This window comes from Gobius niger (genome assembly GCF_951799975.1).
Source record: "Gobius niger genome assembly, chromosome: 3".
NCBI lineage: Eukaryota > Metazoa > Chordata > Actinopteri > Gobiiformes > Gobiidae > Gobius > Gobius niger.
In genome coordinates, this window is record NC_136854.1 from 34,120,252 (window position 1) to 34,144,379 (window position 24,128).

Here is a 24,128-nt window from a genome sequence, read left to right on the forward strand (position 1 = left end):
TGAGAGACCTCGCGGTGAAGATTGGTCACAAGTTTGTTCACCTCGGATTGTATATATTACATTTTATGTTGCAGACTTCTGCTTATAATTTCGGAACCATAAGAAATAGACGTTTTAGTTTTGGGATCTGCTGATTTTTGTCTTGTAAAAAAGCTCCCTCTGAAGCACCAACTAAATCCTGAATAAATGAGCCCTTCATACAGAGCCCCCTGCTGTCACAGCAACCACGTAAAACATGTAAAATAGGCTAATTCTCCAGCCAGGTGTTTCAGACTATTAGCCTGGCTTCACTTCTGGATATGGGCTCCCGAGTGCCGGCCCACGCTGGCAGCTCACTGCTCCTACAGGTTTTGCCCCAGAGGCATTGAGGATGGGCCAAATGCAGAGAACGAATTTCCCCACGGGGACCAATAAAACATAAGTTAACTTAAAAACCCATATCAGTCAACCTCTAAATGAGAATGAAATAATGAGTTAGTTTCCATGACACCTAAAGTGGAAATTGTTGAAGTTTTAGTCGGTATTCTAATGGCCATGTCTTATCATATTAGTTGGTTAAAACATTCTAAAATGCACTTTCCCTCAAACCAACCAAAGTATCTGCAATAAGTACATAATATAGGACATAATATATATAAACAATTCCAGATGAAAACCACAACCACAGCAGAAAAGAGCAACCAACACTACAAACACCGTCTTTGGCTGCTTGAGAAATTAGAAATTGCCATTTCAACGAACAAACAATTAGCAAACCCCAAAGGCTGCAATTAATAGGGAATATAATATTTGCCCTAAACAAATTGTTTCCTCACGGGGTCTTGTTATTTCAGAAACCTGCCAGCCTTGTAGCTTTCACCTCTACTAACACGTGCTTCATTCAAATTGTAATGACGTGTTTAAAATGTTTAATTATGAACTGAATATGTTATTGCTAAGTGAAGAAAGATTTTTGTTTTCCGATGATTGATTTCATTGCTTGCTGCATTCATGTGGACTGGGGTGATCATTGTCGGAAATGTGATGTCTGTGTTCATGAGCCATTTGACTTGGGTGTTAGCGTCTCAAAAGTTAAAATTTGGTTTGTGAATTTTATAAAATCATGTAAAATTGTTTTTGCTATGGATGATGTTGGGCATTTATCTCGCAAATATGTTACTCCAGAGGATGACAATTCACACTAAACTCAAGATCGTAGCAGAGTTTTACAAAAAAAACTCACATTAGACGATAAAAGAAGTGAGTTCCCTGAGTTATTTTCCCGAGTTGAGCGAGCGTTCATGTGCATTTCCCAACTGGGGAAACGTTTTCCCCAGTTGGGAAATGCACATGAACTGCGGCGCAGCAATTATTTAGAGAGCAGTTGCCATGGTGACACACTATAAACATAGCTTCATAGATAGATACAGACGGCATCTCGTCATAGAAGGGGGCGTGGCTTCGCCTAGGGGGAAAATAGAATCTTTAGATAAACACCATTTTCCACTCTTTTAGGCATTTTCTGGTGGAATATGAACTTATTTATCACACATAAATAAAGTCAGGCCTAAATCGGGCCCATATAGATATTTTCTCACAGAAGATTGTTCCGTAGAAGTGAAAAAACGGCAGTTGTAGCTAGTGCTAGTTAGCCGTTTGCATTAGCGCGATGCTAACCTGAAGCATCATGTTGGCATTCTCCGCTATTTATGTATTTTTGGGCTGTTGAACCACTTTGCCCCGCACCGTGTCTTTGCATCTTTATTCATAATTCATGATTTTGTTAAAGTTGTTTTTGAATAATTAGAGAAAGCTTAGATTTTTTTCCAAATTGTTTTCCCCCTTAACTGTTTTCAAACATGACCATATACGGGCGATTCCAGAGATGCTGTCTGTATTTATAACGGCTAACAAACACGTTTTAGAGGCTTGGCAACTCCATAAAAATAGCTAAAAAGGAATAAACCTCAATCCACACAGCTCTCTGATTCCTTTTTTCCTTTGCTGTTGTTTTTTTAACATAAAAGTGGAGTGTGTGTAAATGACTCTTGCTTGTGAAATTAATATTATGTTTGTGAGGTAACGCTCAAATGTCATGTTCCTGAGTCACTTCTTTCTGGTGAAAACGTGCAAAAACAAATCCCAGACTCTTGTTTAACTTCTGCTTCAGACAGTGCAGGCACCTTAACCCGGTGGCCTCCCAAACAAGCGTTACCATGCAGCTCCAAGCTCTAAAACAAAACATCACACTTGGGATATTTTCCACCTTTAAAACTATTACCATCTATTTCCATCTGACACTTTATTCGCATGTCTCGCTCTGCCTAATCCCAGGGAGCCATGTTCCTATCACACGCTTCCCTCACCGAACCAAAGCCTGACTCCACACTCCGGTCCCAGGGCGCGGAGCAGCGGTGACTGCACTTGCCGTGGGGGTGACACCGGAGTCAAACGAGCTGAGATTTATTCAACAGCGCGGGGGACACGAAACAGGGTTAAGGAGAGAGAAACGCTGACGCTGAAGCTCAAGGTGCAGACGGGAGGATGGGAGCGATAGAACAAGGGCGTTGGAGAAGATACAGAACATAGAAAGAACATAAAAGAGACATAGAACGAAGCAGCAGAGGTCAGAAGGTGCAAGTAAGTGTCGGGTCTGTTGGCATTGTTTGCTCACTTTGACCATTCATAAATCTCTCAGGAGACAGATTAGGGGCATTGCACTGCTGGATCTCAGATACTATCACAGCATAAGATAGGACTATTGTTTAATTGTGGGTATAAGAAATGCCTGACCTGGCTGTAAAAAGATGTTTTAATAAATTACCCAGGTTCAAACTTAGTTAAATATAGAGGAGTCAAATCCACTGACACAGGAATACATGAAAGGCCTCCTTGGACAACCTCAAATGAAAAAGGAGCGTCAATACACTTTAAAATATGAAAACAATCAATGGGGGGAGGTGCGGGAAGAATTCTGTATTAAGATACATAAACAGAAAATGGAGTAATATGGTCCAAAAGCAAAACATACAGTAAGTATCAACAAACAGACTCAATAGTCGGGGCACATCTTGCTTCCATATGCAGTGACAATACACTGGAAGGGCTTGATAAGAATCGTAAATCTATCCAGCCACAACCAGACAAAGGAAGGCGATATTACAAATGTGTCTCGGGTGAAAACACCGTACAGTATGTCCCTTCTATGTATCTAGCATGTGTGGAAATTCAGTTTAATAGAAACATGACTTCTTTCTTCATGTTCTTGTATCATTGTTATTCATTTGTGATTTGCCATGCTTTAAAATGACAAGAACTTATTATTGCTTTGACTTATACAAGTCCTACTGAGACTCAGAATAGAGATGCACCGTTCCAGCTTTTTTGCTTCCGATACCGATACTGGGGGTTTGAGTATCAGCCGATATCCGATATCTTAAACGTGATTTTTCCTCTTTTCTCCATTTTCTCCATTCAATAAAGTCTGCTAATTTCTTGTCATGATGTTCCAGATCAATTGTTGGTTATATCAATTAATAAACAAATAGAAAATATTGAACCAGGATCACTAGACGTTATATTCTTGGCTACATGACAGGATTTTAGGTTGCATTAATATAAACAACTCACATAAAATGATCTGATCATTACAATCACAATGCATAACTAATATGTTGTATCAGTTATTCTTCAACAACATTTCATAAACTAAAATACAAACACTTGGCCACTTCAGCAGTGGCTATTATATTTTATTAGGCTTCTATAGGTATTTCAATCTTAGTTTCTGACCCAGCCTTGATTATGTGACGTTAGCATTAGCATGCTGCTGCTAGCTTTAGCATGCTAATGTTAAAACTAACTGAGCGATTAAAGTCTCCAGGTCCTTAGCTTTAAAATGAGCATGCCCATATTCACTGAGATTTCGTTGGTGAAAGTTGTGTTTTTAAAGCGGTGAGAGCCAAAACTGGTATCGGTTCAGTATCGGATATTTGTAGCCGATATCCGATATTGTATTTTTTCCAGTATCCGATACCAGTATCTTTTTTCGACTCCCTGTTCCAGAAGGGACATGTACAAGTTTTTCAAAGTTAGATAACCAAAGAACATATGCTAAAAGTACATGAATAGATAAATAAATGTCCAGAACAAACCAACAAACTTCCGCGCCCACGTTTCTAACACTGTCAACGTTTTCTAGCGTTCTGAATTTGCGCTGTGTAAGTGTTCTATGTTAAGTGGAAGCAAATCTGTAAAAGTTACAAATGACTTCTTTAACAGAGTTATGTGGCACCCTGTCACCAAATGTGCTGTTATTCCAACTGTATTATGGGCTCCACTGCTGACAGCACTAAACTCACAGGTGCTAGACTCTCTCTCTCTGTCTCTCTCTCGGTCTCCACTGCTTCGTAAACACAGTAAAAAATGCTGCTGAATCTACAATCCACAAGAAAGACATAGAAAGAGACGGATGGATGACGGACCTGCTCCAAACGGGGCCAGATGCTGAGCTGGCACAGCGCATTTAAAGTCTGACGCCACATTTTTACCCCCTCCGTTTTGTGTTTGGGCACGTATTATGCTTACCTGATATTTTGAAGCATTTAAATCATGTGACGTGTCTCATCAAAAACACTAATGGAGCCGTGTTTGGTTCATTCATGCAAAACCCTTCATATTCAGTCTGCCGCCTTCTCCAGAGCATCCACCTGCTGATGTCGTGAGACGGTGCTTCTCCGTGTTTTCAAAGTTCAAATAGACTCGATCTGATCATTTCGTCGTTCAAATGTGCCTCCTAGACTAAGCCTTTCTCGCTAAAGGCTTTCAGCGCTTGTTTTATTGCGTTATTCAAACAGAGAAGCTGACATTGAGTTCTGGTGAGCCCCAAAGATCAAGCATGAATTGGCTTTTATCTGTTTTCCATTCATAGTGCATCAGTAGTTATGAAATGCAAAATGTTAACACTGGTAAAAACATAACCTGAGAGAGTCAACCAAATTGCTTGTGGAGAGAGGAAATGAAAAAAAAAAAAAAAAACACATACATGTAGGGCTGGGTACTGTTAATTTTTTTAGATACCGATAATTTAACAATACTTGGTTTACAATACAGATATAAATGAAGGCGAAGTAGAACAACAACATCGTTATCAGGTGGGAGGGGTGAACTCCTTTGAAACGATTGGATCTGATTTTCGCTAGCGTTTGGTCGTGACGTATGTAATGCGTCCGAGTGAGTGAAGCAGCTATCATAACTCTATCATAACTCTATTATAACTCTATCATAACTCTATCATAACTCTATCATAACTCGATCATAACTCGATCATAACTCGATCATAACTCGATCATAACTCGATCAAAACTCTTGGGGGCATTCCTTACACATTCCAAGGCTTCCATTTTAATTTCTGGATATTTGGGAGCCGAGCCAGGACGGATTGAAGAGCTTCCATGCCTTTCGTATCCGCCGCCATTGCCAAACTACAACCAACAAATCGGCCGAATGCTTGACGTCACCTACAAGCCCCACCTCCCCCGCTCGCTGAATGGTGGGTAGAAAGTCAACCAATGTAACACAGCCACTGAGATCAAGCCCAGACGTACATGTAGGAAAATTATAATTGACCGGACTTTACGGATGGCTAAGGCCAGGCTACCATAGAACAGAACAATAATGTTAATGTATTTAATGAAAGACTATGGGGGTCATTTACCAAGTGTTTGCTCATGTGCAAAGCGACTTGCAAGTGGGTCAGCAGCATAGTCATATATGCGTTTTTACTCACTCAGCATTGTCTTATTTACACATCAGATTTGGGGCCCTATTACTGTAATACAGGCAACATCAAATGGTAAATTAAGTGCAACATGCCTACAAACTACCATATTTTATTCTTCAGCTTGTACCCATTATTTAGCACCTACCATGATAAATTACCCCCCTTTTCTTTTGGTTGTTTGGTTGAAACAACCATGTAGCTTCCTTTAAAGGGGCTAGATGCAAGTTAGTCCATTTATGCTCACTACTGCCACCTCAGGTCTTATGCGTAACTGCAGCCTATATATTAAGGGAATAGGCCACCGTTTTTACATACTGAGATATGTTCTTGCCTTAGCTTTGACTAGTTCTTTAGGACCTGTCTGGTCTTCCCCCGTGCCTTCAATCACGTAAACACAGCGCAGACGGCGTTAGCATTTAGCCTCTAGCTCCAAAACAGGTCAAGATAGAAGCTACCAAGCTCTTCCACGTTTTCCCTATTTAAATATGGTTACGTGAAGTGTTACACTACAAAGTATAATTACACAAAATTAAACAATGTGGATTTTCTAAGCGGATAAAAGGGGGAACTATAATGTAAGGCGTAGTAATACCAGGAGTAGTTTGGCATCCGCACAGTAAAGTGAAGATTACTGCGCAGTAAAGTGAAGATTACTGCGCAGTAAAGTGAAGATTACTGCGCGGATTTCGAACTACTCCTGGTATTATTACGCCTTACAATATAGTTCCCCCTTTTATCCGCTTACAAAATCCACATTGCTTAATTTTGTGTAATTATACTTTGTAGTGTAACACTTCACGTAACCATATTTAAATAGGGAAAACGTGGAAGAGCTTGGTAGCTTCTATCTTGACCTGTTTTGGAGCTATAGCGGAGAGGGGGAGAGGCTAAATGCTAACGCCGTCTGCGCTGTGTTTACGTGACTGAAGGCACGGGGGAAGACCAGACAGGTCCTATAGAACTCGTCAAAGCTAAGGTAAGAACATATCTCAGTATGTAAAAACGGTGGCCTATTCCTTTAAGCTTGCGCATGACGGCACTTTGGACCTGAATTAACACCTTTTTGAGTGACAGTGCAGGATTTTAGGGGCAGTTGTAGTGAACAGATCTGAGCTCATTCTACATATTAGGACATGGCTGGAACATGTAGGGGGATGAAAGAAAATACTTAGTTTTAACATTTTTAAACTCTGTATAGTCCCTTTAAGGCTCTCCCTGGACCCAACAGGCATCAAAAATTGCTCTAAAGATACATTTCTGTACCTGCTGTACTTTTATTTCTAAGCGACACCAGTGGTACCTAAACTAACAGTACCGAGCCACACGTACATGAAACATTGCATGTGCAGATGGAACAGGACAGAAGTATGAATTAACAATAGACTTTTTATCTTCAGGATGGATCCTGTGTTTTGACTCTTTCCTCCACTTCCTTCAAAACTATCGATGTACGGCTCAGTCTGAATCTGTCTTTTTGGATTAAGGTCACGCCATAACGGAGAAAAGTCTGTTTACAAACATTCCCATTCGTCACATTTACAACCTGCCTAGTTAAGGGTGAGAGAAGCGACTGACAGATAGCGGATTCCTGGCGAGGGGAAGGAACGCACCCACATCCCTTCATGAACGCTGAGCTCATGTGAGAACAGGTGGACTGACACGGTATCAGCTGACAGACCCTCGGGCACAACTGCTGCTTTACATAACGCCCTGGGGTCTCAAACTGTGGTGCGCATATAGAGGTGTTCAACAGTCTTGGAGATTGTATCAGAGGTGGTTTTGGTAATAATCTTAAACACACCGTTATCACTATCTTACATTTTGGTGGTTAGAAAAGCCAATATTGATCTACGTCAGCTGAAACGAAATATCCAGTAGCTTCACTTCCTGATTTTCAGGTGATCTCTCCACAAGCTCCTCCTTTCCCGGCGCAGCTGTTTCAATAAAGGGGGGAAAAAGGAGTAAAAAGCCTGTAGTGACGCTATGGTGCTTTCAGTAAGAGACCGAGAGGTAGGGAAAGCATTTCTTGAATAAGCAGGACCTCAGGAGGAGATTTTTGGAAGCTGCCGCCGTGCTGCTAGGACTCAAATGTGTGTGAGTGGGTCGAAACCATAGATATAATATACAAGAGGTAGAGGTTAGATTTTAGGCCCGAGCCCGGCTCGGGTCGGGTCGGGCTCAAGTTTTTTAATTTTTTTTAATTTTTTATTTTTTTTATTAATGTCATTATAATCTCTAATAAATAACTATGCAATAGGCGGAGTCTATTGGATACAAAATGTGGCAATACGCAATATAAAATAGAGGAGTCCGGGAGGGAGGTGGTGCAGATGCGGGGGGCGGGCGCACGTGCTGCTGTGTTGTCACGTTTAAGCAGCGTGGTCAGGCTGTGATACCGGCGCCACATAGAGAACATCACTCTTCAGTCTTTCTCTCAGGACAGCGTTTCATTAACAGTGGATAAATAAGCAGTTTGGTTCCTGTTACTGCGCAAAAAGTAGCTTTTGTAGAGTGCGATGTTTATGAAACATGAAGGAGGAGAGAGAGAGATACGGAAAAGAGGAGACAAGACACATTGAGCTGCGGCGCTGGCTGCTCGGCGCCGCGTACGATCTCTGCCCCCCCAGGTATGTGCGCTACTGCTGCGTGCACGTGTGCCGTGCGCGTAGCCGCGTACCTCGCAAACATGGTGCTGCTGTGCAGAATTATTTACGTCGGGTTTGTTTCGGGTTCGGGCTGACAATTCACGTTAATTGCTCGGGCTGGGTCGGGTCGGGCTTTATAACCGCGGGCTCGGGTCGGGTCGGGCTTGATTTTTTGGGCCCGATCTAATCTCTAACAAGAGGGGCGGCAAGGTAGTGCAGCAGTTAGCGCTCTTGCATCACTGCTAGTAGTTCCTGGGTTCGATCCCCACCTGGACGGGGTTTCTGTGTGGAGTTTGCATGTTCTCCCCATGTCTGCATAGGTTTCCTCTACTACTAAAACCATGTACAATCATCAGCCTGGCCCCACATCTGGAGATGGATCCCCACTGCTCACAGCTCTTTACGGGTCGTCCCAGCGGCGTCGAAGGATGGGTGAAATGCAGAGGACAAATTTCATTGTACAGTCAGCCATTCCACCCCATTCATGGTAGTGGTCCCGTCTCCAGGGTCGGTCAATCAAAGCTTAAGCTTTTAATTCTATTCAAAAAACAAAAAACAAAAACAAAAGTATGGTACCTTGCAGTATTGTCACATGGGTCACAGCATTTATTAGAAAAAAACAAGCTCTTTGGCGTGCTAGGGAGGTACAAAGTCTCCATTGGAATCTGTTTTGCAAAGTTTCTGTTGGAGTTGCCCCTGGCCACAAGGGGGTGGTATTGCAGAAATGTCAGCCCCTCACCATGGGGACCAAAGAGAAGCGCCTTCCTCGCCCATTAGTCGAAACACAAGCTCCAGGTAAATCCAAAGTTGATTTCATTTTACACCCTCTTTAAAATGTTTTGCCCACAGGCTTTATTGGAGAGTATGGCATTGGAAGAAAGGGGATAAAGAGCGGGGAGACGTTCAGCAAACTGCCAGAGCTGTGAACCCACAACGAAGCTCCCCCATGTGTGCAGCCTTAACCACTGGCCCACAGTACTCACTATTTCAGTCACATTTTAACCCCTTCATTTAGACCTGGTAGTCACAGTCGGGACTCTAGGTACTTCTGTGAAAAGTACAGTACGAAAAGTTTAATCATCATCACTTACATGGACGACACAACACAAAGACGCACAACAGCAGATAGCGGTCTTCTCCTCACTGTTTTCTCTGGCATGTTGTCATAGCAGGAAAAAAAACAAAACAAATAAATAATAGAAAAAACACCCCATGCCAAACCATTGCTCCACTTCCCAGCTTTTACTTCACTGTCTCCTTGGTAACGGCACGGAGAGAGTGTGAAGAAGAGTTGTGAAGCGCTGTGATTGGATGATACGTCTCAGGCTTCGGACCATTGCTGTAAATGTTGGAGTCAGGTATAAAAAAAAAAAAACAGAGAGAGACTGAGGCCTTTTTATCTGCTGTCAAGAGTGAGCGCGGATCACTTAACCACCGGCATGACGTAAGGCTTACTACTACTCATACGCACATGTATTATTTAGAAGCAAGGCTGCACAAGCTATATCATTGAGGTCGATAAATATTTGTGGGCTTTGTCTTTTATAGTTGAGATCTTGTTGGCGTCACGTTGGTTTAGTGGTTTGTTCTCTGGTCTCACAGCAAGAAGGTCCTAAGTCAATGGGCTAAACTTAGAGCTAGTCCTGATTGTGAACTTAGCTTGAGATCTGAAGACGGCCCCCGGGTGCTGCACTACAGTCAAAAAACGTGCTCAGGACAGGTTTCCTTGAGGCGCCATGGTTGAAGGATTGGTCAAAGGCAGAGGACAAATTTCCACAATCTGCACAATTGATGGTCCGGCAGACAAAAGGTTTGTCCCAAGAAAGATAAATCGTGTAACAGCAGCAAGCCAACTTTAAAGGAACAGGCAACCGTTTTTCCATACTGCGATATGTTCTTACCTGAGCTTAGATGAGTTGATACGTACCTGTCTGGTCTTTGTGCGTGCCCTCAGTCACACAAAACGACCAAAGATGTTGTTCGCATTTGGCCTCTCCCAGTATATTAGCTCCAAACGGGATGAAGTTAGAAGCGACCAAGCTCCTCCACGCACAAAGGCCAGACAGGTACGCATCAACTCGTCTAAGCTCAGGTAAGAACATATCTCAGTATGGAAAAACTGTGGCCTGTTCCTTTAAGAGATAAGAATCTTTGTGGTTGTGGAAAGGAGTCTTTAGGCTTAGAAGAATTAAGATGCTGTACATAGTAAAAAACAAGTGTCCAGTTTAAAAAAGACAAGGCAGGGAGTTAAATGAGGTAAGATGACGATTATATTCATTATTTAATACACAGCACATACAAACACTTTCACCATCTAACTCTAAAAATGAGCTCCACCACACAAGACTATTACTATTACTACTACTACTACTACTACTACTGCTACTACGAGACATCAATAAAAGTGATGACGACGTGAAAAGCAAGCACCCATTCTTTAATTCCCCAGCTGGCCCCTCTGATTCCCAAAGTTGTCTGATCTTATGCCGTTTTATCTTCTTTTAACAGCATTTTTAATGTGTGTCCGTCTCGTTGGTGTTGTCTCTAGCCCACGCTGCTCCCCATACTAAACAGTGTGCAATAGAAACATATGGATTCTTCTAATGATTGTTCCACTCGATGCGCAAAGGTATATTGAGGTCCTTTAACAAGAATGGTTTTGCTTTAGTGCAGCACTAACACAACTGACATTATTAGCACACAGGGCTAGAAATGCAAGTGTGAGCGTGGAATTATTCAGTGTTGCAAAGATCCATTCATTAAAAACCTGCCAAGACACGTTCCATATTTCACACATTGTGCACAGTTTATTCTACTTGAAAACGTTACAAGTGGTTTCAATAGGAAGAGGTGAATGTCTGGAAATTGTTCTAAGAACCTATGAAGGGCAAAATAAGAATTTAAATTTACAATAATGTCTGTGTAAAGGTTTTGTCAAAATAAGAACTATAAAAAGCCATTATGTAGTGGTTACAGAAAAGTATTGTGATACTATAATGAGAACAAGAGGTTGTGTTTATTTCTTTAAGTGACACAAGAGCTTTTTATTGTTTTGGATATCCATGAACTATTGAACTCATAAATAGCATTTCTGCTGTGTAATATGATATAAAAAGGGTTGTTATGCCTTTTACAGGCATTTGATAATTTCACATCTTATGCTTAAATTGTGTTGGTTTATAAAACGTGAGAGCTTATTCAAAGTTTCCCATTTTCGGTGTCCGGGTCAAAACACGTTACAATCGCCTCTGTCCTTCTCCTTTTTCGACCCAGCGAAACAAACCTGAAAATCGATCAATTGTCGAACATCAGCACTAGTTTTAAAAGGTGCATATTAGGGGTGGGCTATATCGTATCGCGAAATAATTATTGAAATCGTTGTGGAAACGATATAACACCAACTGTAGAACATGGGGACAGGTGCTTAAAAAGTCAAATGAAATGAAGGATGTAAACTGCTTGATCGTGATATTTCTATTTATATCATGATGTATATTTTAGGCCCTAAGATAAGATAAGATAATCCTTTATTGATCTCACAAAGGATATATTCACTTGTTACAGTCGCCGTTCAAGAAGATCACTCAGAGTTAATAAAGTGCAGCTGATACAGAGATTATTGCACATGTTACTTCACAGTCTTATTGATCTACTCAACTAGTGCATATGTTTGTATGTTTTGTGTTAGGGCAGGGCGATATGGCCTAAAATGTATATCACGATATTCAAAAGAAATATCACAAGAGCGATATGTTTGACGATATAATTGACAATGAACTGAATTACTTAAAAATCCCTTAAGCCTTATGCCTATTGGGAAGATTAATTCCGATGTATTAATTTTGTTTTTTTAACTAATTTCCTCGCAAATATGATCTACTCAAGCAGTTTACATCCATCATTTCATTTTACTTTTTAAGCACCTGTCCCGGTGTTCTACAGTCAGTGTTTATGCTGCTCTGATGGAGCCAGGAGTAACATAAATTATATCCACAGCGATACACTCTGGCTTTTTAACGCACCAAATTTAACTCTCAAACATGTACAGGCATATAGCTGTGTTTTGAAACTGATACAGAATACTCAGGAAGGATTGTTTATTGTTTATTTGATGTAAATGTAAAAGTAATGTATATCTGCATCATCATGAATTGCAAATGTAATTTACATGAACAAGGGGTAGGCATTTATAAGCTTTTTGCTTCAGTCTACTCCCTCCCTTTGAGCTTCCATTAACTGTATGATTGTGAAACTTTGGAAAAAGAGAAAATGTTAACTGCTCAAATAAACTATACAACTACTACTACTACTATATAAAAAATGACGATATCAAAAAATTATATTACAATAACGATATGCGATATGATATGGATAACCCATATTTTGTAGTAGTGAAGTTTCGATGGTATCTTTGCCATTTGCTGCTCTGCAAAGAAAAGGTAAGCTGAGCTGGGTGGGAGGTAAGGTTCCTGGTTTTATAGGGGAATAAGGTTCGCTAGTCTCACATAAAACAATGGCAACTACTAGCTCAAAGTAGAGTATGCCACAGGGTTTTTCCAATGCTTTTCTATTAGCGGACCTCTCCATTCGGACCCCATCCCTGGAGGCTTGTTCATGAAGGCCACAGCTCGCCCCCCAAAGCCTCAGACATAGGGCTTGACAGATGAGGGACAGGCGTTGCACAGCTCTCCTTGCATCTGTGCATGTGCGACAGAAGTGAGCTCACATCAACACACAGGACTCCCCGTGCCCCAAGTGTTGACAACCGAGAACAAACCCGAAGCCCGTGGACGATCTCGACAAAATGCCTTCTGTGCATTAATGCTGGGGGAGTATCGTGTTACAGAGTGGGCAAAGGGAGAAACAGTGATGGGAAGTGATTTGTCTCCATGAGAGGGTTTTCAAACTGTGGAGGGCAGGCTCTTTCTGAGGATACAGGAACTGTTCTTTGAATTTTGTAAGATGTAGCAAGTGTTCGGTCTCACTCAAGTCCGGATTCAGATCTGGTTTAGTCCCAATACCAGGAAATCTTCAAAGTTGTCTCTTGATTTAATGAGCTGAAAGACTGTAGTTTGAAAGCCAAATATTTTGTAATCTAGCACTTGCATGAAAAGTCTCAGATCCGCTGGTCTTCTCTAGTGCTGCATGCCAGTTTAAATTTAGAGCACAAATGTGAGTGATTGTGGTTGGAAAGAAACGCCTCCCCTCTCTCTTCCCTCTCTATCCCATCATAGACATCTGCCGCACTGAAACTGAATACCACAACCAGGCGGCAGGCGCTAATGGAGGCCCAGACTGGCTGCATCTGTCTATATGATGTGAGGGAAAGTTAAGATTAGCCTGAGGTGCCTCCGGGTGAACCAAAACAACAACAGAGAGAGATAGAGAGGGTAATGATCAACTCTGTGTTTGCAAAGTTAACACGTGAAGTGCATTGACCTGAGATGAAGAGGTGGAATATTTGTACTAAGCTTAATAATAGTAACAACTTTGTGAGCAAAAGTGGAACAAACCATCAAAATTACAACTACCGTATTTTCCGGAGTATAAGTCGCACTTTTTTTCATAGTTTGGCTGGAGGGGGGACTAATATGTGACTTTTTTAAATTCAAATATATAATGTCACATGCCTCTAGAGGGCATGAAATAAACAAATAAAGTTTGGAGTGAGTGAGGAAAGTGGAAGTTACTACCACAATGAAGAAAACAAAAAAAGCTAAAGGGCTAAAGGTTAGATGGCCACAGCTAGAGGAACGAGTTCACAAATGAGAGCTTGAAAATCATGCTGCCGGGAGAGGCTTGTCAACGGTGCAGTTACGCCTCTGTGCCCAGGTAGTTGCCAAGGCGATGAGATAAGAAGATTTCAATGGATTTAGTGATTTGGAGTGAGATCAAGAGTTTAGTATGTTCTTTATGCTATAGTTATCAATGTGTTACATTAGCATACCGTACGCCTATTCAGCCTGTTGTTTTTTTCTTCATTAAGTATTTTTGGCTGTTGCATAGTTGACTCTGGCAAGATGTCGTTTGCCAGGAAATCACACATGCATGCATCGGCCCACTGCTCTTTACGGTTTGTACCAGCGGCATCAAAAGATGAGGACGACAAAATGTGTTTTATAATGACAAATTAAGCCTACCTTACTACTAGGGTACAATTACATCCATAACATCACTAAAAACCCCGCCCTTGATATGTACACTCTAGGTTAACATGAGATTTAGTTGTTGCTACAGGGTGTGTTTTTATCATTATTCTTTATCACTGAAGTCAAAGTACTATCCTGTTTTACTGCTGGTTTTGCCATTACTGCAGGCTGAGCAGGTGGCCTCTTTCTCTCCCTCTCTCTCTCTCTCTCTCTCTCTCTCTCTCTCTTTGCGGCTATCGAAAAAGCCCCAAACTGTCACATGTTTGTCTTGTCATGCAGGTCATGAGTTGTGCAGGCCTCTCTTCCACAACTCCTGCAGCAGCTCTCAGGACGAACTGTATGAAGTCACATGACCACAGACAGGAAGTAAGGCATAAATCTGCCACAACAATAACAGTAACAGTATGGCTTCTCTGGGCACTCACAGATCCTTATAAGGAATCTCTATTCTTAGTAACTGTGCCTGATATGAAGAGGGCTGTTAGCTCTCTGCAGTCCTCGGATGCAGTCACTCTTTCACACACAGTGTCTGAAACAAAGTGGCATCTTGTAAAGTGGGGGATAAAGTATAAAATCATTACCAACCATACTACCATTTCTATAAGTAACAATAACATTTATATTGTGGCTTAAATAGCACTATGGACATTGCAACAGACAATATTGCAAAAACAATATTGTGCAGATCTTAAAATGATTAATCTAGAAAATATTACCAAAGAGAATTTTATGCTTTACGCACCATCTGGTCAGTCATGTTACTAGCACATGGGAATCATTGAATTTAACATAGCATGATCCATCTTGTGATGTGGCCGTAAGGAAGCAATATACACTTTTGAACTATACAGAGTTTAAAAATGTTAAAATTAAGTATGTTCCTCCCCCTACGTGTTCCAACAATGTCCTAATGTGTAGAATGAGCCCAGACCTGTTCATTACAACTGCCTCTAAAATCCTGCACTGTCACTAAAAACGGTGTTGCTTCAGGTCCGAATTGCCGTCATGCACGAGCTTAATATAGAAGGTGCAATTACACATATGACCTGAGGTGGCAGTAGTGAGTATAAAATGTCTAACTTGCATCTAGCCCCTTTAAGGCAAGCTGAATCTCAAACTCCTCTGTCTGACTCCAGGTTCTGCATCATAATGGAGTCATGAGGAAAACCACTGTGGCTGAACATGTCAGGTGCGCTCATTTATTGTAGCTCGTTTGTGCTTTGGTGGTGCAGTCCTCTCTGTGTGGTCAGTTACATTTAGTTTTGTGGCTAATTATCCTTGGAGAACAGAGTTAATTACTGTATGCCTGGCTCCCTCTAGGATTGCATCTCTTTCAAGTTATGCGTATGCAGTTAGCAGTCCAGAGCTTTGTAAAAGTGTCCACGGTCCCCCAGTGAATCTGCTGCGTGTGGCCACAGAACAAAGGATCCACCCAGAGGCACAAACTAAATGTTTTAGATTTTCACAGGGGTGCCAAAAATGGGGTGATTTGGGACAAAAGTGGACGGATCATATGGGGCTTTAAAATACACTTCAAAGCATTGATATTTTATGTTTAATGATTTGAAATGATGACTCTGTGAGATTATTAAAATACATTGTTATTTGCTCGTCACAGCCAAATCTTACCAAAGTGCTGTGCAGTTTTTAAATGTGCTTTATAAATAAAGGTTGGTAAGGACCTTGCCTGGGGCTCCTCCTGCTGGCAGTTGTAGGAATAACTTTTTTTTTTCTTTTTTTACGTTTTGTTTTGAATCACAGCCTGGTTTACAGCTTCAGCACGGTGCGATAAACACCCCTTGAGAACTGATATCATGTTGGATTACAGGCTTTAAAATGTGGAGAACAGTTTCTGGTTTTAACAGTGACGTTATTGATTCCAGGAAGTAGAGAGTGAAGCGCTGCATTCGTAGAAGAAACACCTAAATTAAACAAGATCAACCGAGGATCACTCCAAAGCGTCCGAATGGAGTGAATTGGTCCTCCAAGTTTGTCTTTTATGAGGGAACGTTATAACATGGTTTGAAGCTCATAAAAGTCGATTTTGCATAGTATCTCTCCTTGATCCCCTTCCAGTTGTAACCAATAACCAGTGTTGGGCAAGTTACTTAAAAGTTGTAACATGTTCTATATTAGTGATTACAGCTAAATATGTAATATGCTTGTATTGCATATTACAGTTTCAAAACTGTAGCCAAGGTACACTACTTTTAGTTACTTTTGAGTTACTTATTGAGTAATAATGCAACCAAGCAAAAGTGCAGTCAGAGACATCCTTTTCCTTTGCTATCCCCCATTCTCTTGTGTTTTGTTTTGACGACATTAACTACAGACTGCAGATCTTATACACCAGTGTCCAACTTCATTTGTTATGCTGCATTTTATTTGGTGGGAGTACATTTAAATGTACTTGTAACTCAAGTTACTTGAAATGTAATGACTAAAATACAGTGGGGAAAAAAAGTATTTGGTCAGTTTCCCATAGACTTTCTATTGGATTTCTTATTTTTGGGGGGAAATACCTTTTTTCCCCACTGTATAAGTGATATGTTATATTCCTTAGTTATGGAAAAAGTAATGTATTTTTGTAACATTTGTAGTACATTACCCCCAACACTGCCAATAACATTATTGTAACTGCAGTGAGCAACAGGGTTAAATGTGAATACATTAATAGCAGTTTCACTTAATTACTTTATCTTAATTAATCAATATTCTATAGCCAGATTGTAGTTTGAGTTACTGTGGCAACACAATTTACGCAAAGTATTTAACAAACTGAGCCAGACATGTGGATCGCTTTTGATAAGATTGTATTCATTTATTTTTTACTCGCACTCAAATACTACTATATACTATTACTATATACTATACTATAAAACTTCAATCTGTGTTACCATCCCCTAAGAGAAAAAAAGAGAGTAAAATCTGCTTGACCTTTAATTTCCTTTATATGTAGCTGCTGTTCTTGCTGAGTACGATGGAATTCTTTGGGCTTCTGCAACTTTTGGCCGGAGTCCGTCTCCGCACACAGATTTGTACAACTCAATCTAGGAAAAAGAGCGAGGAAAAGCGCTTATGAACACAGGAAGCTGCCTTAGTTTGGATTAGGGAAAGTAGGCCAGCCAACCCCTAGTTCACTACAGGCAAAAGCTGAGAGGAAACCGCTCACCTTTGCCAACACTCACTCACACACCAAGACTATCCGAGCACCAAATTTAGCCGCGCAGACAGTTCAGAGAGTTTCTATTCTGACCGAGAGGATAGCGTGGCCAAACCACTGTATCTACCACACGGGGTGAATCGAATGAATGACTTTTGGCTTGGTGAGCTACAAATGCCTGATGCCTTTTTTTGGTACATTCTCTTCGCCTTTAGAGTGGAAGAAGAACACAAAATCACAACTGACCATGTGCTTTTGGGCTTTACATCTTTTTCCATGCAGCTATTGGCGTGAATATCAGATATCGACTTGAATAAAGTGCCGTCGAATAACTCTAGCCTAACAAAAAAGGATGACAGAAAGGGGGAAACACAAATTGACAGTGAAAATTTAGTTCCACTGTTTCATTGTGAGGTTTATTAAATTAAAAGAAAGTAGAGCAGCTTGAAAGAGTGTTTTAAAGATTTAAGGCCGATCAAATTAAAATCTAGCGCCTACCGACAGTTTGCCGAGAGCTGCGGTACTAATTTAGAAAGATTGGGGAATAGTCAACATTTGAGGATAGGATAATAAGGGTAAATCAGGTTTTCAGACAATCGGAAAAGTGGACACTGTTAAACCTACTTTCTCCAGTTCTCTAAAGCGACACACGTGGGGAGTGTAATCGAAATTAGGCTCAATGTATTTCTGGCTTTCACAAACCCTCATGCACATTTGCTGTTTCATTGTTTCAATACGCTGTCCCAGTAAATGGTAAAGATTTGCATAGGCCACCGTTTTTTACATACTGAGATATGTTCTTACCTGAGCTTAGACGAGATGATGGATAAGTGAAAAATCGACATGTTTAATTTTGTGTGACTAGACTTTGGATCGTGTAACCTTTCACGCAACTGTGTTTAAACAGGGAAAACGTGGAAGAGCTCCCTGATACTCCCTGGATGAATGAGAGCCTTCACAAACATTTGAGCACATAGTGTTGCTGAACTTAGACCTGACCAACTGCAGCAACCCAAGATCATAACAGTTTGTTAAATCCAGGGGGCGACTTTCTTTTTGGCCAGGCACCGTGTATCTAGTTTTTACAAATATCCCAGCCTATCAGCACGTTACGGGCTTGCGATAAGTAAAAATGCTTCATAATACAATGCAGAAAGCACAGTGATTGTAATGCAATATAGTAGGGAAAAAGAAATATTACAACTACAGTAGTCTTACTGCAGACCTTATAATTCAACCCAGGTCTGACCTTACTTCGATTTGCAATATTACTTAAAAGAAATTATGAAATTGATGAGAACGTGAACAACTATTATGAACGAATAGTGACTCTGCCATTGTGTCTTTGTTTTCACTGGTACAAATGAAAGTGATTGTTTGTTAGTAGTTTGCATGACATAATAACCAACTCAAGCTCACAAAGTTCCTGATGTCACTCTCATTGTTTGAGTCTTGCATGGTATGGGAGAGGTTTCACTCTCATTTTGCAAAGGACATGAATAGGTCTGACTGTCAAGGCTAATTGTCCTCAGCTCTGTAACTAAATCCTCTGACCAAACGCAACCTCTTTGCTGAGCTAAATGTGTTTCACTTGAAAAGGTCCCCTCTCCTTTGAAACTGCATTTCCACAGTGTCACCGTAATCCAACTGAGCGGGACAGGACCCGGTTAGAGAAAATTGGATCATCGCGCAATAAAGACCGCCTGTGTAACACAGAGGAGGAGACGCCGATAACAAACACACCTACGCGGTGCCGTACATATGCACTTTCAGAGCTGAAAAGAAAACACTGAATAGATGCGCGATGTGGCAAATAACAACGGGCTCCACAATGAGGCTCAGAGCTGTACTTGACCCCAGGAGCGAGCGGGTCACGCGGATTATCCAAGAAAATGAATAGCGAGGGGACGGAAATGGAGGAGGGTAAAGGTGGGAAAAGGAACACAGAGCAAAGATGGAGAAGAGACAGAGACATGTGAGCAACGGCGGAGAGGGTGAGAAGAGTGAAGAGGGAGTGGGAAAACGTGACAATATGCGTTAGAGGGGATGAGAAAGCAAGATGAGTTTGATGGGGGTAATCAAGTTTATGTCTTGAGTGAATTGAACATTTGTGAACAATTCGTTATGAGCATTTATGAGCAGAAATAAAAGATCTGAAAATTAAGTGCTTGATGTGCAACAATCATTTTGACAGCAGGCTGAATGCAGTGGGAGGAAAAAGTGAGTACACTGTGTGGAATTTCTTACATTTCTGCCTAAATTGGTCACTAAATGTGGGCCGATCTTTATTAAAATCACAAGAATGATGAAACAGTTAAAGGGACTACGCAGAGTTTAAAAAATGTTAAAATTATGTATTTTCCTCCCCCTACATGTTCCAGCAATGTCCTTTTGTGTAAAATGAGTCCAGACCTCTTCACCACAATTGCCTCTAAAATCCTGCACTGTCACTCAAAAAGGTGTTAATCCGGGTCCGAAGTGCCGTCATGCACGAACTTAATATAGAAGGTGCAGCTACACATTTGACCTGAGGTGGCAGTAGTGAGTATAAAATGGCCAACTTGCATCTAGGCCCTTTAAGAGAGTAATAAGCGGAGAGCGCGTCTTTGGAACATCCACTTTTTTGCAGGTGCTCTTCCAGGATCTACGGATCGGATCGCGTTCTTCTCTAAATAATGATTAAACATTGTTGGCTTGAACTAATACCACCCAAACATTTACATTTGATCATATTTTTATTGGCCACAACATGTAAAGTACAGTGAGTAGACCGCCTGAATCTTACTGAACTGCAGCAGTTTTGTAAAGAGGAATGTTCCAAGATTCATCCTGATTGTTGTGAGCGTCTAATCGGCAACTACAGAAAAGCAGTTATTGCTATTCGACTTGGGTCCATCAGTCCACTGAACATTCTTTCGCAAACCAAGGTTTAATATTTTGGGAGGAACACACAACGTCATGTGTGGAGGAAAAATTGATCAGCACATCAACATCAACACCCTATGCTCACTTTGAAGTATGGTGCAGGGAATATCATGGTGTGGGGCTGTTTTGTCGCCTCAGGGTCTGGACAATGTGATATCATAAATTCAAAAAATTATTCATAATATATTTTGCAACATGCATGGAATAAGTAAGTGAACCCCTGTATTAAATAGCTGGCTGACCCTTCTTTTGCAGCAGCTGCTTTTCTGATGTTGCACGACGCTCACAACGATCAGGATGAATCTTGGACCATTCCTCTTAACAAAACTGCTGCAGTTCAGTGAGATTCAGGCGGTGTACTTACTTATTCCTCCCTGTCCTGTGAATGTTTACATGTTATGGCCAATGCAAATATGATAAAATGTAAATGTTTGGGTGGCATTAGTTCAAGCAGACACTGTTTATCATGCTTGTGATTTTAATAAAGATCGGACCACATTTAGTGATCAATTTAGGCAGAAATGTAAGAAATTCCACACAGTGTACTCACTTTTTCCTCCCACTGAATAATATATCAATCTTGTAGAGAGATGGGTGAAACCAAAAACAGGTGAACCCCTCCATACTGGATCTGTATATGGGTATTTACGCGGTGTGTCAAGCTGTGTGGGAAGCTGTAACGTTAAAAAAAATCCTCACAATCAGATATAGTGAAATTTCATTAAAGGTTTCATATTGTTGCTAAAAGACACGTTTATTTTTGTGACACACGCAGCTTTATCCGTGTGCTGTTTACCCAATCATTGATCATTAACCTGCACACAGACAGGCAGAGATACGCTGGTTGGATTCCGATACTGATACTGTAAACAAACAGCGGCTGATTATGGATTTCAGTTTTCTGTTTTGCCTCATCAGCAAAGGAATAGAGCCTTCCTTTGCAGCAGAAGTCATATGGGTACAGTTACATATTCTCATATAAATATCTTTCAGATTAGACGGAAAGATAAAAGACCAGTGTGATTTTGTTGTTGTTGACTGAGTATGCCAGCAGAAAATTTGCAGAGATGCTTGGATTTCATCTGGAGCCGTATTTGCACAGGATTTGAAGTACCTAGGGACCTCAGGTAAACAGTATAAATTGTCGTTGGTAATTTGGAAGGTAAAAATTTCCCCCGATTTAACTCTGGTATTTCTAATCCCGTGCAAATCGACATGTCAGTTTTTAAACTGCAAAAGGACGTCTAAATGAGGGCAACATCCATTCACCAGTATATTTATGTCATCAAAGCATTACACTGCTGTTTATCCATTTAAAAAGTGTAAAAGAAAAACACTATGTTACAAAGTTGTCATGGCAACGTTAGACTAGGGCTGAAACAACTAATCGATTAATCGACAACTAATCGATTACTAAAATAGTTGTCAACTATTCCAGTAATCGATTAATCGTTTTCTAGTAAACAAAGACTAAATTTGAGCAAAAAAGACATGACAATTGTGTATTTTGGATGAAAACCTACTTTGTTTTTTAAAGTTAGGGTCTGCAGCGTTTTGTACATCGTAAATTTCATAAATATCTGTCTTTGTCTCGTCCAATCAAAGCAGAATTAGCACAAAGAGCCTCCTACAAACGTTTACTTTAAGTTTACTCCATCCACGTGTCCTCAAGCGGCGCCACTTTAGCTTTATGTGATAAAAAAATTTGAAAAAAATACAATTTCCATGCACCTTTCACAGCCAAGCGATTAATCGATTAATCGTAAAAATAATCGGTCGATTAATCGATTACCAAAATAATCGTTAGTTGCAGCCCTACGTTAGACAGACCAACATGGAGGCTTCTTTTCGTGTCATTATCTATCCGTCATTTCTGGAAAAAAAAAAGTCTGTAAAAATGAGAGAATTACTGACATTGCTTATCCTATGCGAATGCCCATAAAAAATACTGACGTCCTTTGGTAATTCAGTTTTACTGACATATTACATATAATCAAGTGCAAATTGGGTTTGTGTTGACAATATATATGTATTTGTGTACACTCTTGTTTTCTATTGTATACATTCTACTCATCTCAATCAGCAACTAATGATCTTTTAGCAGCAGACGAAACCACTCCATACTATAGAGATAAAGCAGGAAGTGGTTTACCTTGTTTGTAGAGGTCGACCGATATGGGGTTTTCTAAGGTCGAGACCGATTTATTGGCTGATGTCGATATACTCTGCCAATATTTTCGACCGATTCTGTCCCAGCTTTGATTAGTTGCTATTAGCATTAACATGCTGCCGTTAGCACTAGCATAGTGTTGCTAGCATTTTGCGTGGCAATCAAAAATACAATTGCGAAGGTTAAAATTAAAAAATGTCATGCAGCATGTCCATATTGACTGAGGTTTAACAAACTTGTAGCTAACCAATTTTCATTGCGATGTTTCTCCGTTCCCCTAAGGCCTAGGAAGTTGTGGGACTCGTTTTAAAGCCTTGACTTCGCTCTCTCCAATGCAAAAGGGGAGGCTCCATCACTTTTTCGGTCCTGGAGTATCTGCTATTATCGGCGCTAGATTGCCCGATATTGTAAAATTCCCAACATATCGACCCGATATGTATATATATATATATATATATCTCGATCTCTAGTTATTTGTACCTCCCATCTCTATTCTAAAAGGCGACACTGAACTTATTCCATAGCCTCTATTAAACAATATCAGTATGAACAACTATATAATAGTGCTGCAAATATATCAGCATTATACGTCGTTTTTTGTAAAGTTGTGAATATACAGTACTTGACCAATATTGCATTCATGTTTTATAGACAAAAACATTATAATTTTAATGAACAAAAAGACACATTTCTTAAAGCAGTTAGGATGAGATGTAAGAAAATCTGCTGCTATTTCTCAACACAGTAACAGCATTAGCCTTCTCACCCTTCGTTCCTGCCACTGATCTTGGTAAAGCATAACCCCCGTCATTCCGACTCGCTCTGTGCATAAAACTAAAATAATAATAAAAAAACACAGTGCCTCCTTTCAAATTGACAACAAAGGAAACAGATGGAAGCGCTGTGAAAGGAAAACCTTGATCAGCTCGTCTTTTCAAAACTCGGCGTGCAGCGCGTGCAGCTAAACAGGACCGAGACGCGAATGCATATCTCCACAAAGTTTTCATTGACTCCCCGCCTCTCTCTGGCTCGTGTGGCTGGAGGAGACCTTGAGCGGAAAAGAAAAGCACACAAGAGCTGGCCGATGAAGTGAGGAAAAAAGTGCAGTGGAATGAGTTGAGGGATGTAAGCTGTGAGGGACAGATAAGTGCTTGTAGCGAGTAGCATGTAATGCTTGATTCAACGGTCCAAGGCGAAAAGGGGCCATTTTCATTAGTTAACAGTACTTGGGGTCATGCCGTTTTTGACTGGTTTTGTGTATGTTCTGGGTTCTTTAACTAGTTCCACCGTATCAGTATTCCACCAATCCGCTAGA

The 24,128-nt window shown here is 40.7% G+C and overlaps 1 protein-coding gene across 6 annotated transcripts in view; it reads right to left on the minus strand.

Moving 5' to 3' along the window:
* Window positions 1-24,128, minus strand: part of sh3pxd2aa (SH3 and PX domains 2Aa) — a 179,335-nt gene that overhangs the window by 120,052 nt on the left and 35,155 nt on the right. The window lies entirely within an intron of this gene.